The 22189-nt window shown below is 43.0% G+C and overlaps 1 long non-coding RNA gene across 1 annotated transcript; it reads left to right on the forward strand.

Annotated features, from left to right (window-relative positions):
* The first annotated feature begins 185 nt into the window (after positions 1–185).
* Positions 186–18924, forward strand: LOC115471612. The gene is made up of 3 exons (XR_003942378.1): positions 186–387; positions 5763–5767; positions 18914–18924. It is a non-coding gene; the product is annotated as an uncharacterized LOC115471612 (long non-coding RNA).
* The last annotated feature ends 3265 nt before the right edge of the window (positions 18925–22189 follow it).

A 22189-nucleotide genomic window follows, 5' to 3' on the forward strand; every position in this document is an offset into this window, starting at 1 on the left:
CCTGAGAAGGCCAAGAAGACACAGGCTATAGCTATAGATCATAGATAAGGGAAAAAGTTATATATATAGAAAGCTGGCTGATCTGCAAAACCAAACAGCTCTATACTAAACACAAGGGTGCTCTGAGGCCCAGTATCCTGCTTCCAATAGTGGCCAATTCAGGTCACAAGAATCTGACAGAATCCCACAAAGCAGCAAAATTACATGTTCCCAGTCCCAGGGCTAAGTAGTGGCTTTCTTTCCCCATGTCTGTCTCAATAGCAGGTTATAGATGTTTCCTCCAGGAACTTGTCCAAACCTTTTTTAAACCCAGATGTGTTAACCTCTGTTACCGCATCCTCCAGCAATAAGTTTAAGAGCTTAACTATTGGTTGAGTGAAAAAAAATGTTTTCTACTATTTGTTCTAAAAGTGTTACTATGTAGCTTCATGGAGTGCTTAATGGCAATGAGTCAGCATGGGTTTAGCAGAAGGATGTCTTATATTACCAGTTTATTATTTATTTCATTTGGTACTGCTTCCTGAAGTGTTAGATTTGTTTTGAAGGTGTAAACAAACATGGATAAAGGTAAGCTGGCTCATCTAGGGGCTTATTTTCAAATCACTTAGACTTACAAAGTTAAGTGGAGGGGCTTTTTCGAAAGAAACATCCAAGTTGCGATTTGGATGTCTTTGTAAAGTGTCCAAATCCGGGGGCGGGGCAAACCGTATTTTCAAAACACGATGGATGTCCATCTTTCTTTTCAAAAATACCGTCAGAGACGTCCAAATCCAAGAACGTACTTAAATTTGGACGCCCCTAGATTTGGACATCCTTGGATTTGGATGTCTTTGACTTTCAGCGATTTTCGAAACCAAAGATGTCCAAGTCAAAAACGTCCAAATGCAAACCAAATTTGGATGTGGGAGGAGCCAGCATTTCTAGTGCACTGGTCCCCCTGACATGCCAGGACACCCACCGGGCACCCTAGGGGAACTGCGGTGGACTTCATAAAATGCTCCCAGGAACATAGCTCCCTTAACTTGTCTGCTGAGCCCCCCAAAACCCACTACCCACAACTGTACACCACTACCATAGCCCTTACGGGTGAAGGGGTCACCTATATATGGGTGCAGTGGGTTTGTGGTGGGTTTTGGAGAGATCGCTGTTCCCTCCACAAATGTAACAGCGATCTCTCCAAAACACCCATCTCAGAAATGACCAAATCCAAGCCCTTTGGTCGTGGGAGGAGCCAGCATCCGTAGTGCACTGGTCCCCCTGACATGCCAAGACACCAACTGGGCACCCTAGGGGGCACTGCAGTGGACTTCAGAAATTGCTCCCAGGTTCATAGCTCCCTTACCGTGTGTGCTAAGCCCCCCCAATACCCACTACCCACAACTGTACACCACTACCATAGCCCTTACAGGTGAAGGGGGGCACCTAGATGTGGGTACTGTGGGCTTCTGGTGGGTTTTGGAGGGCTCACATTTACCACCACAAGTGTAACAGGTAGGGAGGATGGACCTGGGTGCGTCTGTCTGAAGTGCACTGCACCCACTAAAACTGCTCCAGGGACCTGCATACTGCTGCGATGGATCTGAGTATGACATTTGAGGCTGGCAAAAAATATTTTTAAATAATTTTTTGAGGGTGGGTGGTCATCTGGTCAGTTTGAGCACCTTTTCGTGGCTTGGTAATAACAAAAAAAGGACCAAGTAAAGTTGTCCAAGTTCTCGTCAGGGATGCCCTTATTTTTTTGATTATGGGTCAAGGACGCCCATGTGTTAGGCACGCCCAAGTCCCGCCTTTAACTAAGTTGTGTAGGCGCCTACGCGCGCCCAATGCACGCCAAATTGGAGTTGCCCGGTTACCGTGTGGCCTTTGTGGTAATTTCAATTTTGGCGCGCGTCTGCTACGAGCATCTGAAAAATATTTTTCTTTTCTGACGCGGCAGCTACGTGCGTCAAGTGCAAGTGCTACGCCTCCGACACGCCCCCGGGAACTTTGGTCATCCCCGTGACGGAAAGCAGTTGGGGACGCTCAAAATTGGCTTTCGATTATGCCGATTTGGGCGACCCTGTGAGAAGGACGCCCATCTCCCGATTTGTGTCGAAAGATGGGCGTCCTTCTCTTTCGAAAATAAGCCTGATAGTAACCTATGGAACTTTGTAAGTCTAAGTGCTTTGAAAATGAGCCCCGTAACCTAATCATCTGCGGCTGTTGTTCACATAAACTTCTTGCAGATAAAATTATTGCGAGTCTGATATTTATATGCACAGAATAACAGGCACGGGTGTGTGCTGTACTTGCATTTTTATTTGGACACACACATGTTGTTGTTACCTCCTGTCTGTGTTTTAAAGTTACAGATACTTCTTGTAGCTGGAGAAAAAAAAAATTAAGTATTTTATATCACAAAAAGGGCACAAAAGCCTCTCAACCACCCCTTCTAGACTGGCCTAGTCCTGATGAAAATTTTCATGTGTTATCCATATGTCCAAAGCTACTTTTTCCTTCTGTGTATTGCTACGGAATACATAATGACCTCATGACCATACATTTTATGTTGAAATATCTTTATTAAATCACCTACATAGCAGAGAACAAAATGCAAAACAGTATAAGGTTATGGACACCTATCAAAGCAAACAATGCAATAGACAAGGTGAGAATAATACTAACAAACCCCCAACCTGCAATCCAAATTCCCCCACCCCCTCCTATATAAAACTGCATAGACACAAGCCAAAAAACACAACTAAGCACCCCTATTCTCTTCCTATCCACTTCCCACCCACCCAAGTGGGCACCACTACTTGGAACAGTCACATATGAGGACTCCCCCGCTAAATGAAATAACCCATCACAGCTCCAAAGAATTAAAAAAATGAGAGCGAACTCTTATTGATAACGTACTCAGAACTTACAAAATAAAACATAGAAAAGAAAATAAGATGATACCTTTTTTATTGGACATAACTTAATACATTTTTTGATTAGCTTTCAGTGGTGGCCCTTTGTCAGATCGGAAATAAGCAAATGTTGGTAGATGACAGTATATATAAGTGAAACATCAAAGCATTTCAGTGACAGTCTAACAGGATGGGGGTGGGTTGGGTGAGAGACAGGGAGAGCTAGGTGGATGAGGGACAGGAAGATATGCATGGAGATAAGAGGGTGACAAAACAGTACAACTTTATGGTTTATAATGGGCTACGTTTAATTTACATAGACAACATATGAAAAATGCTAGTACCAATCAGGATGTCACCTAGGTGGGGCAGCACTTTACAAAACCAGAACACTGTACCAGTGATTTTATGGTAAGAATCCTGAAAGGGACTTTTAAAACAATACAGGAACGTAAAACCTTTGAAGTCAGAATGATTAAATATTTTGACACCCACCAGACAGGACTTAACAAAGATCTGGGTTTTCTAGCCCATTATAAACCATAAAATTGTATTGCTTTGTCACCCTCCTATCTCCATGCATATCTCTCTGTCCCTCATCCACCCAGTTCTCACCTAACCCACCCTCATCCTGTTAGACTGTCACTGAAATGCTTTGATGTTTCACTTATATATACTGTCATCTACCAACATTTGCTTATTTCTGATCTGAGAAGAAGGGCCACCTTCGAAAGCTAATAAAGAAATGTATTATGTCCAATTAAAAAGGTATCATCTTATTTTCTTTTCCATGTTTTATTTTGTTTTATTTCTATTGATTACCTTTAAAAGTGAACTAACATGGCTACCACATCTGTGTACTCAATGTTTGGAGTAGAAACAAGAAAAGCCCGGTGTGGCCACATTTTGCCCTAGCAATGGACTGCATTAGGGGCATAAGTTATAAGGAGCAGATAAGACCACATGTTCTTTGTAACAGAAAATCTGTCCACACATGTAAGTAGAATGAGTACCTCCAGGTATTATCTGCTCCTTCTAGTTCATGCCTCTGATACATCCCATTACTAGGGCAAACATGGCCATTCTTTCTTCTCCAAGCATTACAAGATAAAAAGTGTTTTTGAAAAATCATCCTCTGTGGTTTGTCTGATCTGCTGTCTTCACCTCCTTGAGGGGTCCTTTTACTGAGGTGCGCTGAAAAATGGCCTGCGGTAGTGTAAATGCATGTTTTGGGCGCGCGCAGAATTATTTTTTAGCACACCTACAAAAAAATGCCTTTTTTGCCGAAAATGGACGTGCGGTAGAATGAAAATTGCCGCGTGTCCATTTTGGCTCTGAGACTGTACCACAAGCCATTGACCTAGTAGTAAGGTCTCACATGGTAACTGGGCAGTAATGGTCTATGTGCGTCAAATTGCACTTGACGCACATAGCTGCCGCGTGTCAGAAAATAAAAATATTTTTCAGATGCACGTAACAGACGCGCGCCAAAATTGAAATTACCGCAAGGGCCACACGGTAACTGGGCAGTAACTCCAATTTGGCGTGCATTGGGCATGCGTAGGCGCTTATGCAACTTACTTAAAGGGCCCCTGAGTAACTTCTGTGGTACATGTACTAAAGGAGATGTCCAGCCTTTTTTCATCTAGTCCTGCGTCTCAGCAGCAGAATGACAGCTCTCCAGTCTGCACCAAACAGCCCAGGGCAGGGATTCTCTTACATCTATTAATGATTCACTGTACAAAAAAAACAAAATCTATGGGAAACAACAACATCAAGAAATGCTCAAAGAAAAATAATGAGGTATGTCATTCATTCAATTCATAATTTGCCTTTCCATAAATTCAAGGCAGGGTAAATAATTATTGAGTTGCTTTAAAATGAGCCAGGACTGACTATGTGATGACAGCTTAGTGATCTTCTATCCAGTATTGGAGCTATAATCAGATAAGGAAACATCTCCTTGGAAAGAGATATTACACTGTTGATTATCCTGTTTTTATAAATCTCTCTTATGCATCCATTTAGGCTTTATTTTATAGCCAGCCTGTGTAATTGCTCAAGTCAGGATTTATAATTGTTATTGATTGTTTTTCTTTCATCTCTTTACCTTGGTAAAATGTAGTTGTTTCGCACGGATGCTTCACTTTTCTGCCATTTTTCTTGTGGCTTTTGAGAAGTTGCTCCCTTATTGTGTGTTGATCAATGACTCTTTCCCAGCGCTACTAAGCTGTAAGTGCGGTAGCTGGAGCAAGTCCATGGACATTTGCTGCACGCATGCATGCCAGCATCTGTACTGACTATGCTTCCAAAGATAGAAACACCTTTTTTTCCTGTGAAACAAAGCTTTTCTTTCTTTTCTTATTTCTGTTGTGTGTTTAGGTTGGTCCTGTTTTATGCTGGTACTGGGGAGAGAGTTAGTCACTCTGCAGTCATTACTACTGTGGACCAACCAGGGTCCTGGAGAACGTCTTTCTTTGAGGTCTGTCACTGCAATGATCAAGATAGCAAAACTAAGAGGGAACATAACAAATAGCAGAAAAAAAAATCTCTGGGTGGTTGGAAATGTAGACTTATAATGGCACCAGATGCCAGCTTTGGTTCTAGGTGCCCAAAAGAACAGCATGAAACTGCCATGCTAAAAAAAGAAAGAAAGAAACAGGAATAAGGAAGTGAAATCTGGTTGCTACTAAAATCAGGTCACATTGTTATTCCACCACTGAGCACTTGCTCTTCCGAAAAGACTAATGAGCAAGGTATCCATAGCCAATGAGCAGCTTTTCTGGTCGTTCTCCCTCTGCTACTAGGTGCTATACCATGCACAGTATAATCCTTATTAAGAGGTGCCACTGCCTGGTACAAAATAAGTACCTGTATATATGTAAACCGCTTTGAATGTAGTTGCAAAAACCTCAGAAAGATGGTATATCAAGTCCCGTTTCCCTTTCCCCCTTTCCCTTATGACATCACAATATCAGAAGTGAGCCAAGTATCGGGCAATCAAGCCATTGTGACATCACTGATGAGATTGGCTCTTATTGGTGGAATGAGTGGAGGAGTAGCCTAGTGGTTAGTGCAGTGGACTTTGATCCTGGGGAACTGGGTTCGATTCCCACTGCAGCTCCTTGTGACTGTGGGCAAGTCACTTAACCCTTCGTTGCCCCTGGTACAAAATAAGCACCTGAATATATGTAAACCACTTTGAATGTAGTTGCAAAAACCTCAGAAAGGCAGTATATCAAGTCCCTTTTCCCTTATGACATCACAATATCAGAACTGAGCCAAGTATCGGGCAATCAAGCCATTGTGACATCACTGATGAGGTTGGCTCTTATTGGTGGAATGAGTGGAGGAGTAGCCTAGTGGTTAGTGCAGTGGACTTTGATCCTGGGGAACTGGGTTCGATTCCCACTGCAGCTCCTTGTGACTCTGGGCAAGTCACTTAACCCTCCATTGCCCCTGGTACAAAATAAGTACCTGAATGTACCATGTAAACCGCTTTGAATGTAGTTGCAAAAAACTCAGAAAGGCGGTATATCAAGTCCCATTTCCCTTTCCCCTTTGGCTGCTCTGAGGTCCTGATCTCACCCGTAAGAATATCCTTCCAGCTCCTCTTTTTCTTCACACTGAACCAGACATAATGGTAAAAGAGAAAAATATGAGAATGGTAATGCTAATAGGGTTGTCAGTGCAAAGTGATTCTTTTGTATAGTATCCTTCTAATTCTGTAATCTTGTGCACACATTGTCATGATCAGAGTGCAAAATTGGCCACCTAGGTTATAGCGAGCAACACAGCAGAGGGAAATACCAGCACCGAAGTGTAGTCAAAGGCCAAAAGAAGGGCAGTCGGCCAGAAATTTGAATAAACTTTGTCTCCGTATTACTTGTGGCCAACTGCGCTTCTTTTGGCACTTAGGTCATAGAATATTGGCAGTTATGCAAATAAATTAATTGTTAAATTAGGTGCTAATTGGTGATGAGAACCAATAATGAGCCCTGAAACTAATTGACACTAATTTCCAGTTACGTGGATAACCCTACTTAGCAAAATTCTGTAATATTAGAGCCTAAATTCTATAGTGCATAACTTTGAGGGGGGTATGGAGGTGGGAAGGACATGGAGCGTGTCACAGTCCTACCTTGACTCCTGGATCGTAGTTCTGGCTGAACTTGATGCTCCTAGCAGTGTGACGCTCTCTCCACTCCAGGTACTGGCTCACATTACAGTCTAGGGAGCAGGATTCTCAGCAGGAGCCGTGGAGGCGGGTTCAGCAAGACGATGCCGTGTTCCAGGAAGCACTTAGCCACCTTCCGGATCTGGCATCGTGGCCTCTACATCTCTAAGCTCCTGGCTGTGTCTGGGTCTTGAAGACGCTCTTGGTTCTTTTAGATGTTCCTGAGTTCTTTCCTGGCTGTGCCTAGTGCTACTGTGTGATGGGGCTCCAGTGATGCTTTCCAACTATCTTGTGAGTGTGTTTCCAAGGTGCTTTCCTGTTACCGAGTGAGTGGGTTCCAGAGATGCTATCCCGCACTCATGTAAGTGGGTTCCAGACATTTTCCAGCTATCCGTCTGAGGGCTTTCAGAGACATTTTCCTATTACTGTGTGAGTGGGTTCCAGAGATGCTATCTCGCTATAATGTGCATTGTTATAGAATACACCTGTTCCACGTGCAATTTAGGCGTCGTGATTTATGCCAGGTTTTACTTATTCTTAGGCTTATTCTATAAAGTACGCCTAAATTAAGATGTACTTCATAGAATATGCTTAAGCGAATTTCATTTTGGCACCTAATTTTTAGATGTGATATATATAGAATCTAGTCCTATGCGCATAATTGCCATTTTTCAATTCATATTATAGGCGTCTAACTTTAGGCAGCCTTTTGAGAATTACCCCTATGGGGTAAATTCAAGAAAGGTCATCTAAAGTTAGGTGCCTAAGTTTCTATAAAAGTTGCTAAAAATTGCACAAACAATTTAATTGAATAATGAGCCAAGTACTGCCAATAATTGGGCCTTAACGATCAATTATCAGTGCTAAGTGGCTTCAGATAGAATTTACGTGTGTAAATCTAGGCATCAAGATCGGTGCATAAAAACTAGACTGGGTCCAAAAGTGGGGCATGGCCATGGGAGAGTCATGAGTGGATCAGGGAATTTCTTTAACCTACGCATGTTGTTACAGAATAAAAGGGGTCAGACGTGGGGATTAACACCAAGTGCTATACTGTAAACGGTGCCTAACTAAAACAGCTGTTTCGAGAATACCGCTAAGTGCTTTTTTTGGTGCCATTTACAAAATTCCTAAATGTGAATTCTATAACAGCAATAAACGCCCGGATTCTCTCTCTCTATATATATTTATTTATTTATTACATTTGTATCCCACATTTCCCCACCTATTTGTAGGCTCAATGTGGCTTACATAGTACCGGAGAGGCGTTTGTAGACTCCGGTGTGAACAAATACAAAGTGATGTTGTGGTAAGATAAAGTTCATGTGGCACAGCCACATTAGGGAATCGTGCAATGGAAGAGTTGAGTTATGTCCATTACGTACTTTTGTTGTGTTGCAGAGATCAGGTATTTAAGTTGGATGGTAGGGTATGCCTTTTTAAACAGGTTCGTTTTTAGTGTTTTCCGGAAGTTTAGGTGGTCGTTCATAGTTTTCAAGGCTCCGGTGAAGTTGTGGTAAGATAAAGTTCATGTGGCACAGCCACATAAGGGAATCGTGCCACGGAAGGGTTGTGTTATGTCCATTATATATTTTTTTGTGTGTATGTTGCAGAGATCAGGCATTTATGTTGGATTGGTTGGGTCTGCCTTTTTAAACAGGTTTTAGTTGAAAATCCACACGGAAACTGCAGCTTATTCTATAACAATGCGCATAACGTAACTGATTAACTAGCTAGTCAGCATTGTTAATTGGATGTTAACAAGCAATTATCAGCACTAATTGGTGTTAATTGAGATTTACATGCACAACTCGCTAAGTATATTCTATAATGTGCTGCGTCCAACTTCTAAATTGCATAGTTGAAAAGGGGCTGTGGATATGGGTCATGGGCATTTCTAAAAATCTACGCTCATTACTATAGAATACACCCAATCAGCACCTAAGTAAAACGTGGCCTAAATGAATGCGACCAAATTTGGTCACGTGGCAAACTGTTTGGCGTATTCTATATACCGCACAGAAATTAAAGTCTATTCTATAAAATTTAGGCGCAGTTTAAAGAATACACATAGGTATCATTTTTTCCACATGGATTTTTTTCAGGTGCCATATATAGAATCTAGTCCAAAGTGTGTAATTGCTATGGTTTGTTTCTCTTCATAATAAAAACATAAAAAAAAAAAATTTACTTATTTATTTATGGTAAATTTATACCCCACATTTTCCCATGTGGCTTACAATGTTACAAAAGGTTACAATGCAAGGAGGGTAAGGACACGACAGGTCAGAAAGACGGGAAAGAACAGTAGGATTACACAAGGATGCACGACTAGATTGAAGTAGCAACGGGTATAGTCTATTTGAGGTAGGTGGGGATTAAGCGTTAGTTGGTAGGATAAGCTTTCTCGAATAAAAATGTTGTTAAGGATTTCTTGAATAGTTGGTGGTCGTCAATCTCCTTTAGATGCCTTGGTAGAACGTTCCAGGACTGTGGGCTGATGTAGGAGAAAGATGATGGAAAAAGTAGCTTATACTTAACAGACTTGCAGCTTGGATAGTGCAGATTAAGGTAGGATCGAGCAGTTACTGAGGAATTTCTTGATGGTAGATGTATGAAATGCAGCATGTAAGCAGGGGCTTCCCCATATTTTATTTTGTGAGTCAATGAGCAGATTTTGAAGGTAATAGGGTCTATAACGGGTAGCCAGTGTAGATTAAAACGAAGAGGCTGTGCATGGTCAAAGCGTGAATTGCCTAATATTAGCCTTGTGGCTGTGTTTTGAGCAGTCTGTAACTTTTTCAGAATGAAATTTCGGCAACCAGCATAAATTACGTTGCAGTAGTCAATACTACTAGAGTAAGTCTGCATTTACGCACTAACATATAGGAATGATCACTTATGCCATATCTTACATAAGTACATAAGTAATGCCACACTGGAAAAAGACCAAGGGTCCATTGAGCCCAGCATCCTGTCCATGATAGCAGCCAATCCAGGCCAAGGGCACCTGGCAAGCTTCCCAAACGTACAAACATTCTATACATGTTATTCCTGGAATTGTGGATTTTTCCCAAGTCCATTTAGTAGTGGTTTATGGACTTGTCCTTTAGGAAACCGTCTAACCCCTTTTTAAACTCTGCCAAGCTAACCGCCTTCACCACGTTTTCCGGTTTCGAATTCCAGAGTTTAACTATGCGTTGCATGAAAAAACATTTTCTCCGATTTGTTTTAAATTTACTACACTGTAGTTTCATCGCATGCCCCCTAGTCCTAGTAATTTTGGAAAACGTGAACAGACGCTTCACATCCACCTGTTCCACTCCACTCATAATTTTATAAACCTGCTATGAGAATCTTTTGCTGTGATGCTACCAGTGTATAAACACGATTATAATTGTGAGTACAGGCCAGGGGTTCTCAGCCCAGTCCTCGGGACACACCTAGCCAGTAAGGTTTTGTGTAAATCTGTGGTCAATAAGATGGTGGACTACTGTGTAACTCTTAAGATGCCTGCCTTTTGTGGAGCAGAGTTTGCCCAACTCTGTAAAACAGCAAGGTAAGGTCAGACAGTATTTCGGTATAATCTTAATATTCTACTTGCAATCATAGCAACAGTGAGGGGTGAAGAAGGAGGTTAAGCCCTAGGACTATTCTGTGCAAAGATTTATGGTTGGAGGTTATGAGACTAGTTTTGCTGGAACAAGTAAATCAAATGTTTTTAGATAAGGGGCCATCAACTGAAACAGCAGACTGAGAATTGTCACGTATACATAGTTAGAAAAAAAGGTATAAGGTTTATTGCTACAGAACCAGGAATCTTGCTAGCTCTGCGTAGCGCTTTTTGCTTTGCTCCAGGCTGGTAAATCCTCCACAGGAGCATAGAAAGGAAAAAGACTATCTGTATGTACTACTTATGAATTGTAATTGGCAAAGCAGCAATTAGATGTCTATTTTCCTATTTGTAATAAACAAGCTTCTATGATAAATTTATGATTGGCTAATGGTGTATCTCTTCCTGTGTTCTTTGATCCAAATTATTTTATCCAGGGAACAAATGTCTGAAGGTTTAGCCTTTCATCGTGCAACCTGTCTGATAAGGGGGCATAGGTATAAGGTTAAACACAGCCAAGGAGTTTTTCTCTGCCCATATTCAACAGATTGCTAAAACCTGTCGTTTTTTCCTTTATAACATCGCCAGAATTCGCCCTTTCCTTTTTGAACACGCTATCAGAACCCTCATCCACACTCTCATCACCTCTCGCTTAGACTACTGCAACTTGCTTCTCACAGGTCTTCCGCTCAGCCATCTCTCTCCTCTTCAATCTGTTCAAAACTCTGCCGCACGACTAATATTTCGCCAAAGTCGTTATGCCCATATCAGCCCTCTCCTGAAATCGCTTCACTGGCTCCCTATCCATTTCCGTATACAATTCAAGCTCCTCTTATTGACCTATAAGTGCATTCACTCTGCAGCCCCTCACTATCTCTCCACCCTCATCTCTCCCTACACTCCTTCCTTAGAACTCCGTTCACTAGGCAAATCTCTCCTAGTTGCACCCTTCTCCTCCATCGCTTACTCCAGACTCCGCTCTTTCTATCTCGCCGCACCTTATGCCTGGAATAGTCTTCCTGAGCCATTACGTCTAGCTCCATCCCTGGCTGCCTTCAAATCCGGGCTAAAGGCCTACCTGTTTGATGCTGCTTTCGACTCCTGACTTGTCACTTTTATCTTATCCTTGTGTCCTTCTGTCTGTCCTTCCCTTATCCTTATTGATCCTGTCTGTTTGTCCTGATTTAGATTGTAAGCTCTTTTGAGCAGGGACTGTCTTTCTTCATGTACGACTGGTAGCGCTATAGAAGTGATTTATAGTAGTAGTAGTAGTTCTCCAAGCAAAGAGAACTTCTCTAAGGCTGAAGTGTAGTCCACTCCCAGGGGCAGGGGTCGGGATTACAGTTTTCAGGATAACTACAATGAATACACATGAGAAAGATTTGCATGCACTGTCTCCATCATATGCAAATCTCATGCATATTCATTGTGGGTATCCTGAACACCTGACTGGCTAGGTGTGTCCTGAGGACTGGGTTGAGAACCCCTAGTATAGGCAATGGTAGAGAGGTTGGTTACACAGAGTCTCAACAGCAGCATAATGCAGCAATGAACACTGCAGATCCAAGACACTCTTCTCTTGTAAATGCATGCTAGCAGTGAGGTTATGAGAAGGGTGGTGCTACTCCTTTTATTATGGCTTACAAATTGCCTATGTTAATTAGGGAGATCTTTGGCACCTGTAATGCTTGCCAGATGCTGTGAAGAAGGAAGATGTCATTCTTGGACCCAGCTTGTCTTTGCAACATCACACACCATCTGTGATGTGGCAGGTGAGCCTGCATTGCTGTCATTGTAGCTCATACTGTCTTTCTGAAGTCTGCCTTATTTTTAATTGCCTGAATTAGGAGGGATCATGCATTTGGAGGAATGCCGCAACCTTTCTTTTAGGTCTGGCATGAAGTACTCCTTTGAGTCTGTACGACCTGAACTTGGATGACGAATAGCTGTTGCAGGTCCTGTCCAGTCATTCACGAGAAATAGAACAGGAGCTTTTCTGTAGGTTCTTGGTCTCTTACTGCATTTGTATCATTTTAACATCGCATCTGTGCCACGTACATTCAACTAATCATAAAAATGACAGAAGCAATTCTCTGTGCATGTGAAAAAATAGAGTTCTAATTTTCAGTATTCTGCTGTGGTTCATTGAGGGCAGGGAAGAAGCAAAAAGTGAAAAGCACTTCTTAGCGTGGCCTGTGAAAGCTTAAATTTGCTGTTTTTTTTTCTTTAAGCAAATGCATTAAAATTGCAATGTCTTAGCTTTTTTTCCTTTCATATGGTTTTACAGATTAGTATGATTCAGTTCATAGTCTCATGCACATCTTTTTGTAAATTGCCTGTGAGTGCTTTCTTTGGCCCTCTATGGGCATTTTAACATCCAAGAGTACAAAAATGTCAGTTTAGCCCCTACTGGCCAGTCAGAGCCAAACTAAAATGGTAATATTAAACACCTACATAAGTACATAAATAATGCCACACTGGGAAAAGACCAAAGATCCATCGAGCCCAGCATCCTGTCCACGACAGCGGCCAATCCAGGCCAAGGGCACCTGGCAAGCTTCCCAAACGTACAAACATTCTATACATGTTATTCCCGAAATTGTGGATTTTTCCAAGTCCATTTAGTAGCGGTCTATGGACTTGTCCTTTAGGAAACCGTCTAACCCCTTTTTAAACTCTGCTAAGCTAACCGCCTTCAGCATGTTCTCCGGCAACGAATTCCAGAGTATAATTATGCATTGGGTGAAGAAAACGTTTCTCCGATTTGTTTTAAATTGACTACACTGTAGTTTCATCGCATGCCCCCTAGTCTTAGTGTTTTGACAGTATGAAATTACATTCAGATTGCATATTCTGATGTTCAGAGCAAGATCTGGATTAATTGGTTCCCTGTATATGAGGCACAACCTTTGAAGACTCTTAGGTGGGGATAGGGGGGTTATAAAGATGCAGATTTTCACACTTAAATCCTCTATCATGGCCCCTTCCAAAACTGTCAGTCTCCAGCCCCCAGTGGAGATCTTCGGATGGCAGCAGCAAAAACAGGAAAAAAAAAATCAGTGTTCTGTCTCATCCTCCTGCAAGAAAAGAGACTTCACGGGGACTAACGGTGCCTGCCAGCTCACAGGCCCTGCTTGAAGGTCTCTACCCACTGGTCACTCAACTCAAAATATGGCCCTTTCTGTGGTGGATAAGCTCACATTGTTGCTGCCCCTAGTGTTCCTGTTCTGTAGTGGGGCTGTGCGTGAGTGTGTGTGGACATGTGTGTGCGTGTGTGTGCATGCACATATATTGAGGGGGGGGGACCTGTCATTGCTGCTGCAAACAAATGGGAGGATAAAATGAAATTCATAAATCAACAATGGAGCAACTAAATGGTTGAGACCTGCTTATTACCCCGAAAATAAGACACTGTCATATTAATTTTTGCCCCCAAAAATGTGCTAGGTCTTATTTTCAGGGGCTGTCTTATTTTTTGGGGAAACATCAGGGTTGGATCGGGGTTGGCCCGCCCACCCTCCGTCGCTCCCGGAACTTAAATGCCTCCTTTCACCTTCGCAGCAGCAGGGCAGGCCACTCCTTCTTTCCGTGTCCCGCCCTCGCCTGACGTAATGTCCGCGAGGGTGCAGCACGGAAGGAAGGAGAGGTCTGCCCTGCTGCTGCTTGCTGCGAAGGTGAAAGGAGGCGTTTAAGGTTAGTTCCGGGAGCAACGGAGGGTGGGTAGAGGGGGGTCCCGGCGACCTCGGATGGGGGGGCAGCCTCGTCCGACTCTCAGCGGCCCTGCTTTCAAACAAAAATTTGCTAGGTCTTACTTTCGGGGGAGGCCTTATATCTACCATTTCAGGAAAACCTCTACTAGGTCTTATTTTCGGGGGATGTCTTACTTTCGGGGAAACAGGGTAATATTTTTTAAAACCCATAATGCCCGAAAAAGCTAGATTAACCTGTGATCCCAGTATCCTCCATCTCGCAGCCATGATGAAAGGAACACTTTCACGGATTCCTTATCACAGTTGCTGTTGTCACAGACTATAGTGAGCTCCCTTGTGTACAATTACCTGTTCTTCATTCTTCAAACAGTGCAGTCTGAGTTTGATGCACAACCGTCCATGACTAGGACAAGCATCTGACTGTACAGTAGGTCAAATTGTTTAATTATTTGAAGGGGAGAGAAGATGAGTATGTGAATATCTGAGTTTATTGGTTTTAGTTTAGATTGGAGTGGACTGGAGGAGTGGCCTAGTGGTTAGGGTGGTGGACTTTGGTCTTGGGGAACTGAGGAACTGAGTTTGATTCCCCGCACAGGCAGCTCCTTGTGACTCTGGGCAAGTCACTTAACCCTCCACTGCCCCATGTAAGCCGCATTGAGTCTGCCATGAGTGGGAAAGTGCAGGGTACAAATGTAACAAAAATAAAATAGATACTATTGGAGATTCTACATGGAATGTTGCTACTATTGGGAGATTCTACATGGAATGTTGCTATTCCACTAGCAGCATTCCATGTAGAAGGCTGCGCAGGCTTCTGTTTCTGTGAGTCTGATGTCAGACTCACAGAAGCAGAAGCCTGCGCGGCCACATTGGTGATCGGCAAGGGCCGACTTCTATATGGAATGTTGCTAGTGGAATAGCAACATTCCATGTAGAATCTCAAATAGTAGCAACAGTGGAGGAGTGGCCTAGTGGTTAGGGTGGTGGACTTTGGTCTTGGGGAACTGAGGAACTGAGTTCGATTCCCTGCACAGGCAGCTCCTTATGACTCTGGGCAAGTCACTTAGCCCTCCATTGCCTGCCGCATTGAGCCTGCCATGAGTGGGAAAGCGTGGGGTACAAATGTAACAAAAATAAATTTAAATGTAGTTTATTACATGTTAATATTTGTATAGTGCTGTATCTCACTCTGGACATTTTTGGATAATAGGAAAGAAGGGTAGAAGTGTGTCAACCCCCCCCCCCCCCCCCCCCCCACACACACACACATGATGAGGGCCTTGGGGAATATGAGTATATGAAAATGTCATAACAAACTCTGTAAGCCACATTGAGCCTGCAAATAGGTGGGAAAATGTGGGATACAAATGGAATAAAATTAATAAGTAAATAAATAAATAATGCATACACTGAAAAACATGCACTAATGCACATGCATTCCTACAGTATTTGAGGCTAGAATGCTAGGCAATGAAGGACTAATGCCTAGGGACCCTGAGTTGTGGGACAGCCCAGCGTGAAGAAACAATTGCTCTGAATACTTTTTGGGTCATAATGAATCGTAGACATTAGAACACGTTCATTATTGCTCTCAGCCACAAAAAATGGTCTGGAAGCTGTGGTTGATGCACTATGAGGAAGTAAGGACTCCAGGATCCAGCAGCATTATCTGCAAACTGACCAGCTTGCTACAGGTTTTAAATAGAGAGATATATATAGTCCTGGCTTTATCTCATGAGATGTGTGGGATTGTAGTGGTTCTTTTGCTAGGGAAATCGGATTACAAATTCCTGTTGCAGGGGAGATAAACCTGGGATTATGGCTAGAAACAACTGGTCACTAGATGCATCAGGCTAGAGAAGGTAATTGTTTTTGTTTGTTCTAGGTCACAAATTCATTTCCTGTACTGTTAGGAACGTTTGTTTGGGATTTTGTTTAAGATGTTGTAAGAAAATAGTTTTCAGTGGGATCTCATGGTGTGAGACTGTAAAAGAACCATGCTTCACACTCACCAAACAAGCACTTTAAAAAGGTTTGGACGGCTTGCTAAAGAAAAAGTCCATAGACCATGATTAAATGGACTTGGGGAAAATCCACTATTTCTAGGATAAGCAGTATAAAATGTTTTGTACTTTTTGGGGGATCTTGCCAGGTATTTGTGACCTGGATTGGAAACAGGATGCTGGGCTTGATGGACCTTTGGTCTTTCCCAGTATGGCAATACTTATGTACTTATGCACCCCTTTACATTTTGGTATTTTTAGTTACTGTTGGTGGAATACCACCAAATTCTTGTCAGAATGGTAGTACACTCACTTTGCCAAAACGTAAGAGTGCTGTTGGTTTCCTGTCCACCTTATAATTGAAAGAGAAAAACGCCTAGATTTCGACCCAAATCGGGAGATAGACGTTTATCTCTCAAAAACGAATAAATCGGTATAATGGAAAGCCGATTTTGGACGTTTTCAACTGCACTCCATTGCGGAAGCGTACAAAGTTGACGGGGGCGTGTTGGAGGCGTGGCGAAGGTGGAACTGGGGCGTGGTTATCGGCCGAGGAGAGATGGGCGCCTTTCGCCGATAATGGACAAAAAGTATGCGTTTGTAGCTAGAATTTAGGGCACTTTTCCTGGACCCTGTTTTTTCACGAATAAGGCCCCAAAAAGTGCCCTAAATGACCAATTACCACCAGAGGGAATCGGGGATGACCTCCCCTGACTCCCCCAGTGGTCACTAACCCCCTCCCACCACAAAAAATGATGTTTCACAACTTTTTATTTTCACCCTCAAATGTCATACCCACCTCCCTGGCAGCAGTATGCAGGTCCCTGGAGCAGTTGTTAGGGGGTGCAGTGGACTTCAGGCAGGTGGACCCAGGCCCATCCCCCCCTACCTGTTACAATTGTGCTGCTTAATGCTTAGTCGTCCAACCCCCCCAAACCCACTGTACCCACATGTAGGTGCCCCCCTTCACCCCTTAGGGCTATAGTAATGGTGTAGACTTGTGGGTAGTGGGTTTTGAGGGGGGTTTGGGGGGCTCAACACACAAGGGAAGGGTGCTATGCACCTGGGAGCTCTTTTACCTTTTTTTTTTTTTTGTAAAAGTGCCCCCTAGGGTGCCCAGTTGGTGTCCTGGCATGTGAGGGGGACTAGTGCACTACGACTCCTGGCCCCTCCCACGAACAAATGCCTTGGATTTATTCGTTTTTGAGCTGGGCGCTTTCATTTTCCATTATCACTGAAAAACAAAAACGCCCAGCTCACAAATTGTCGAATAAAACATGGACGTCTATTTTTTTTCGAAAATACGGTTCGGTCCGCCCCTTCACGGACCCGTTCTCGGAGATAAACGCCCATGGACATAGACGTTTTCGTTCAATTATGCCCCTCTGTGTGTCTTTGGCTGGCAGCCTGTCACAGGAGCTGTCCAGACCCTGGTGCTGAACAGCAGTGAATCGCACTTTAAGCCCTAGGTTTGTTCGTCTTGTTTATTCATACATTGGGTATTTTTGGCACCTTATACTGTGAGAATGAGGATCTGTGAGAGAGCAGGTTTCATAGTATCGTTCTTCTTCCTATGAATTTTGTCCTATTTCTTACTTATGGTTTTGTATGTCCAGTACCACCTTGTTGAAGGAATGTACAGTAGTATCTTATTTACTGGTGGGTGTGAAGTAACCGTGGTTGTTGGTATTGCTTTCCGAGTACTTGCAATCTCCTTCTGCCCTGAGATCTCAAAAGGGGTCTTTTACTAGATTAGTGCAAGTTATCTGCCACAGACCCCATTTTATTCCTATGGGGCTGCTGCAAATAAGAACGCACTCATTTTAGTAAAAGACCCCCCCCCCCCCCCCCAAAAAAAAGGTTTTTCTATAAGCACAGCATTGTGGAGGCCGTGGTAAGTGGGTAGAAAGAATAGGCAGCTTGTTTTTTGATCACAATTTCTCCATAAGCAAAGGACAGCTAGAATGAGCTCAGATGGTGTTTGGAGGATACCCTCCAATTTTAAAGGCAAAAATCTCAAAGCAAGCTTACTTCTTTATCATTTATACTGAGTGAATATATAATACCTCATGACTAATACTGCAAAGCATATTCTTGAACTTTCCAGATTCATTAAAAAATGTTATCCACAGATTTATCTATTCTGTGGGCTCTTTTCTGTCTTTATATGTGTAATTTGCTGCCTTTTGTGTTGATTACTCTGTCAGTCACACTCTGAAAAATCACATTTGTGCTGCCTTTTCTGACATTTAATAATTGATTTTGTTTCCTGAGGCTGTAGTTTCAACTATCCCACTAAACCATGTCTTAATTGAAGATAAAATACAATATAATTATTTTCCTATGGGATGCAAATCTGGCAATTTTCTGCATGTTTCATGTGAGCTTGCATGATGCGTACAGGTGTAAAATGGTTCCTTTTTCTGGATCTAGCACAGTGGTTCCCAAATCTGATCCTGGAGGCACCTCAGCCAGTCAGGTTTTCAAGATATCCACAATGGATATTCATGAGAGAGATTTCCATGCAGTGGAAGCAGTTCCTTCATCCTGACATAGCAGTATTGTGAAACAAGTAGCCCTTGTCAAGGCTTCGTGGAATATGTGAGACATCTCATGATATAAATTACAAACATCGATTATGTTGGCTGTTTGAAGAACTGTGCCTGAGATGTTATGCTGGGGTTGCTCAAGCATTTTTTTTCAGAGATGAGTAAAGCAAATAACAGCACAAATGGCCCTTCAAGACAGGAATAATGAAGAGTTCTTTATTGAAAAGATGCAACATGGGCCATGTTTTGGAGACCATTCACCTGCATCAGGGGTCAAAAAAATCCAGAACTCCTTAATGAATCATGCAGGTCAGCCTCTTAAGAGCGTAATAATCTAATTGTGTTCAAAATCAATTGCAAAATGTCAACATGTGAGCAGTGAAAATGGCTGCCTTAACCTTACCAATGTGTGGAAAATGCTGTAGGTTGAAAAAACTGCCAAAGTAAGGTTAAGGCAGACCGCTACTAAATGGACTTGGGAAAAATCCACAATTTCGGGAATAACATGTATAGAATGTTTGTACGTTTGGGAAGCTTGCCAGGTGCCCTTGACCTGGATTGGCCGCTGTCGGGGACAGGATGCTGGGCTTGATGGGCCTTTGGTCTTTTCCCAGTATGGCATTACTTATGTACTTATGTTTGCCCAGCTGCCTTCCAGGTGCTGTGGAGGACTTGCAGCCTAGTCTGGGGTGACTCCCAGGTCCACCCCTATCCTTCCAGGGTCTTGGCTCCAGGAGCCTTGCACTGAATGTCGCATCTTCTGTAAATTTTTTATACTTTCTCTGTCCTATTTCTTTTGGCTCCAGTACAGTTCCTCTTCTTGGCACTTTCCCTTCCCAATCTCTTTCTTTATCTGAAACCACAAAATTACATGTGCAGTTGAGGGCATCTTTCTAGAACAGAACCACTTATGTGTGTACCTTAATTACTTAATTGGCCCTTGATTGGCAATAATATCAATAGCTGACCTTAAGCAGCATTAATTTGCAGTTATGCCCCTATTCTAGAAAGCGTGTGTGTAAACTGTATGGGGTAGTCATATGGTTGAGTCATGAGCATCAGTTCCACACATTTAGGCGTGTGCATTTACCACCAACAGTAGCACCTCCCATTTTGTCTTATCCCTTCTTCTCAGCCCTGAACATTCAGTGTTTCATTCCTTTCATTCAACCATCTCCATTCTGTCTGAGTACATCTCATCTTCATCGCTGTCATCATGCCTCTCCTACTCTTCTCCTTACTCTATTGCTTTGTCTACTGCTCTGCACTGGTGATATCAAACCCATTCCTGGTCCTCCACATCAGCTCTCATCCTATTCCTGCAGGTCACACAGTGATGTCACCATTTCTGTTCTTCTCCTCTCCCCTTCTTCTCTCCCTTTCTCATGTGCTCTGTGGAATGCCCGCTCTGTCTGTATCAAGCTTTCCTACATCCATGACATCTTTATCTCTTGTACTCTCCATCTTCTTGCCCTAATGGATACAGCTTTGCCTTGAAGACTCTGCTTCAGCTGCGGCCCTGTGTCATGGATGTTACCTTTTTTCCCCATACACCTCACCCAGTTGGCCGCAGAGGTGGTGTGGGGCTACTACTCTCACCCTCTTGTAGATTTCAGCCTCTTCTTCCACCTCAGTCTCACTGCTTTTCTTCCTTTGTAGTCCACTCCATCCATCTATTTACTCCTCTACCTCTCCAAGTAGCTGTCATTTATCGACCTCCTGATAAGTCCTTTTCTTCCTTTCTCTCTGAATTTGACTCTTGGCTTTCCCTCTTTCTTGAAACTTCATCTCCTTCCCTCATTCTTGGGGATTTTAACATTCGTGCTAGTGATCCCTCTGACTCTTATGACTCTCAGTTTCTCACTTTAACATCTTCTTTCAATCTTCAACTGTACTCCACTACCCCTACTCACCAGAATGGCCACTGTCTTGATCTTATCTTCTTCTCCACTGCTCACTACCCAGTTTCTGCACCTCAGCTCTTCTCCTCTCTGACCATCATCTGATAACTTTCACACTTAAACACCCTCCCCCCCCCCGTCCCATCCAATATCCACCAATATATTTAGGAATCTTCAGGCTATTGACTCTTCTACTCTGTCTTCCAGTGTTTCAAACCTCTTGTCAACCACCATGTTATCCAAGTCTGTCAATGAGGCTGTCTGTTCCTATAATACTATTCTCTCCTCTGCTCTGGATACTCTCGCTCCTCCAACTCCCTATTATGCAAGGTATACCAAACCCCAGCCTTGGCTTAACTCTAGAATCCGCTGCCTTTGTTCCTGTGCCCGATCTGCTGAATGCCTTTGGCTGAAATCCCATGCCCATGCTGACTTCATATATTTCAAATTCTCGCTGACCTCCTTCCAGTCTGCTCTTTTACTTGCCAAACAGGACTACTACAAACTCTCTTGGCTCAAACCCTTGATGTCTCTTTGCCACACTGAACTCTCTCCTCAAAGTGCCTTCACCTCTAACTCCCCCTTCACTCTCTCCCCAGACTCTGGCAGAGTACCTTCATGATAAGGTTAATAAGATTAACCTCAAATTCACAACCAAGTCACCTTCACCTCTCCTTCCCTCAGTCCATTCTCTCAACCCCCCTTCAACCCCTGCCTCCTTTTCTGAAATCACTCCTCCAAACCGACTGTTCCTCAGATTCTATTCCTACCCATCTACTTAGCACTCTCTCTCCTACTGTCATCCTTTCTATCTGTCATATCCTCAAACTTTCACTTTCCACTGCAACGGTTTCTGATGCCGTCAAAAATGCCGTAGTTACACCACTCCTCTAAAATTGGACCCAACCTGTCCTAACTATTGACCTCCCTCCCTCCTCCTTTTCCTATCCAAGATACTGGAATGTGCTGTTCACTGCTGTTGTGTTGACTTTCTTTCATCACAAGCTATTCTTGATCCACTTCAATCTGGCTTTCGCCCTCTTCATTCTGAAACAGCCCATGCTAAAGTCTCCAATGACCTATTCTTGGCCAGATCCAAAGGTCTCTATTCTATCCTCATCCTTCTTGAACTATCTGCAGCTTTTGACACTGTTGATCACTGCCTACTCCTTGATACGCTGTCCTCACTTGGATTTCAGAGCTCTGTTCTTTCCTGGTTATCTTCTTATCTCTCCCATCGCACTTTTAGTGTATACTCTGGCGGATCCTCCTCCACTTGTATCCCATTATCAGTTGATGTACCTCAGGGCTTTGTCTTGAGACCTCTTTTTTTTTTTCCATT

The sequence above is a fragment of the Microcaecilia unicolor genome, chromosome 6, assembly GCF_901765095.1.
Source record: "Microcaecilia unicolor chromosome 6, aMicUni1.1, whole genome shotgun sequence".
Lineage (NCBI taxonomy): Eukaryota > Metazoa > Chordata > Amphibia > Gymnophiona > Siphonopidae > Microcaecilia > Microcaecilia unicolor.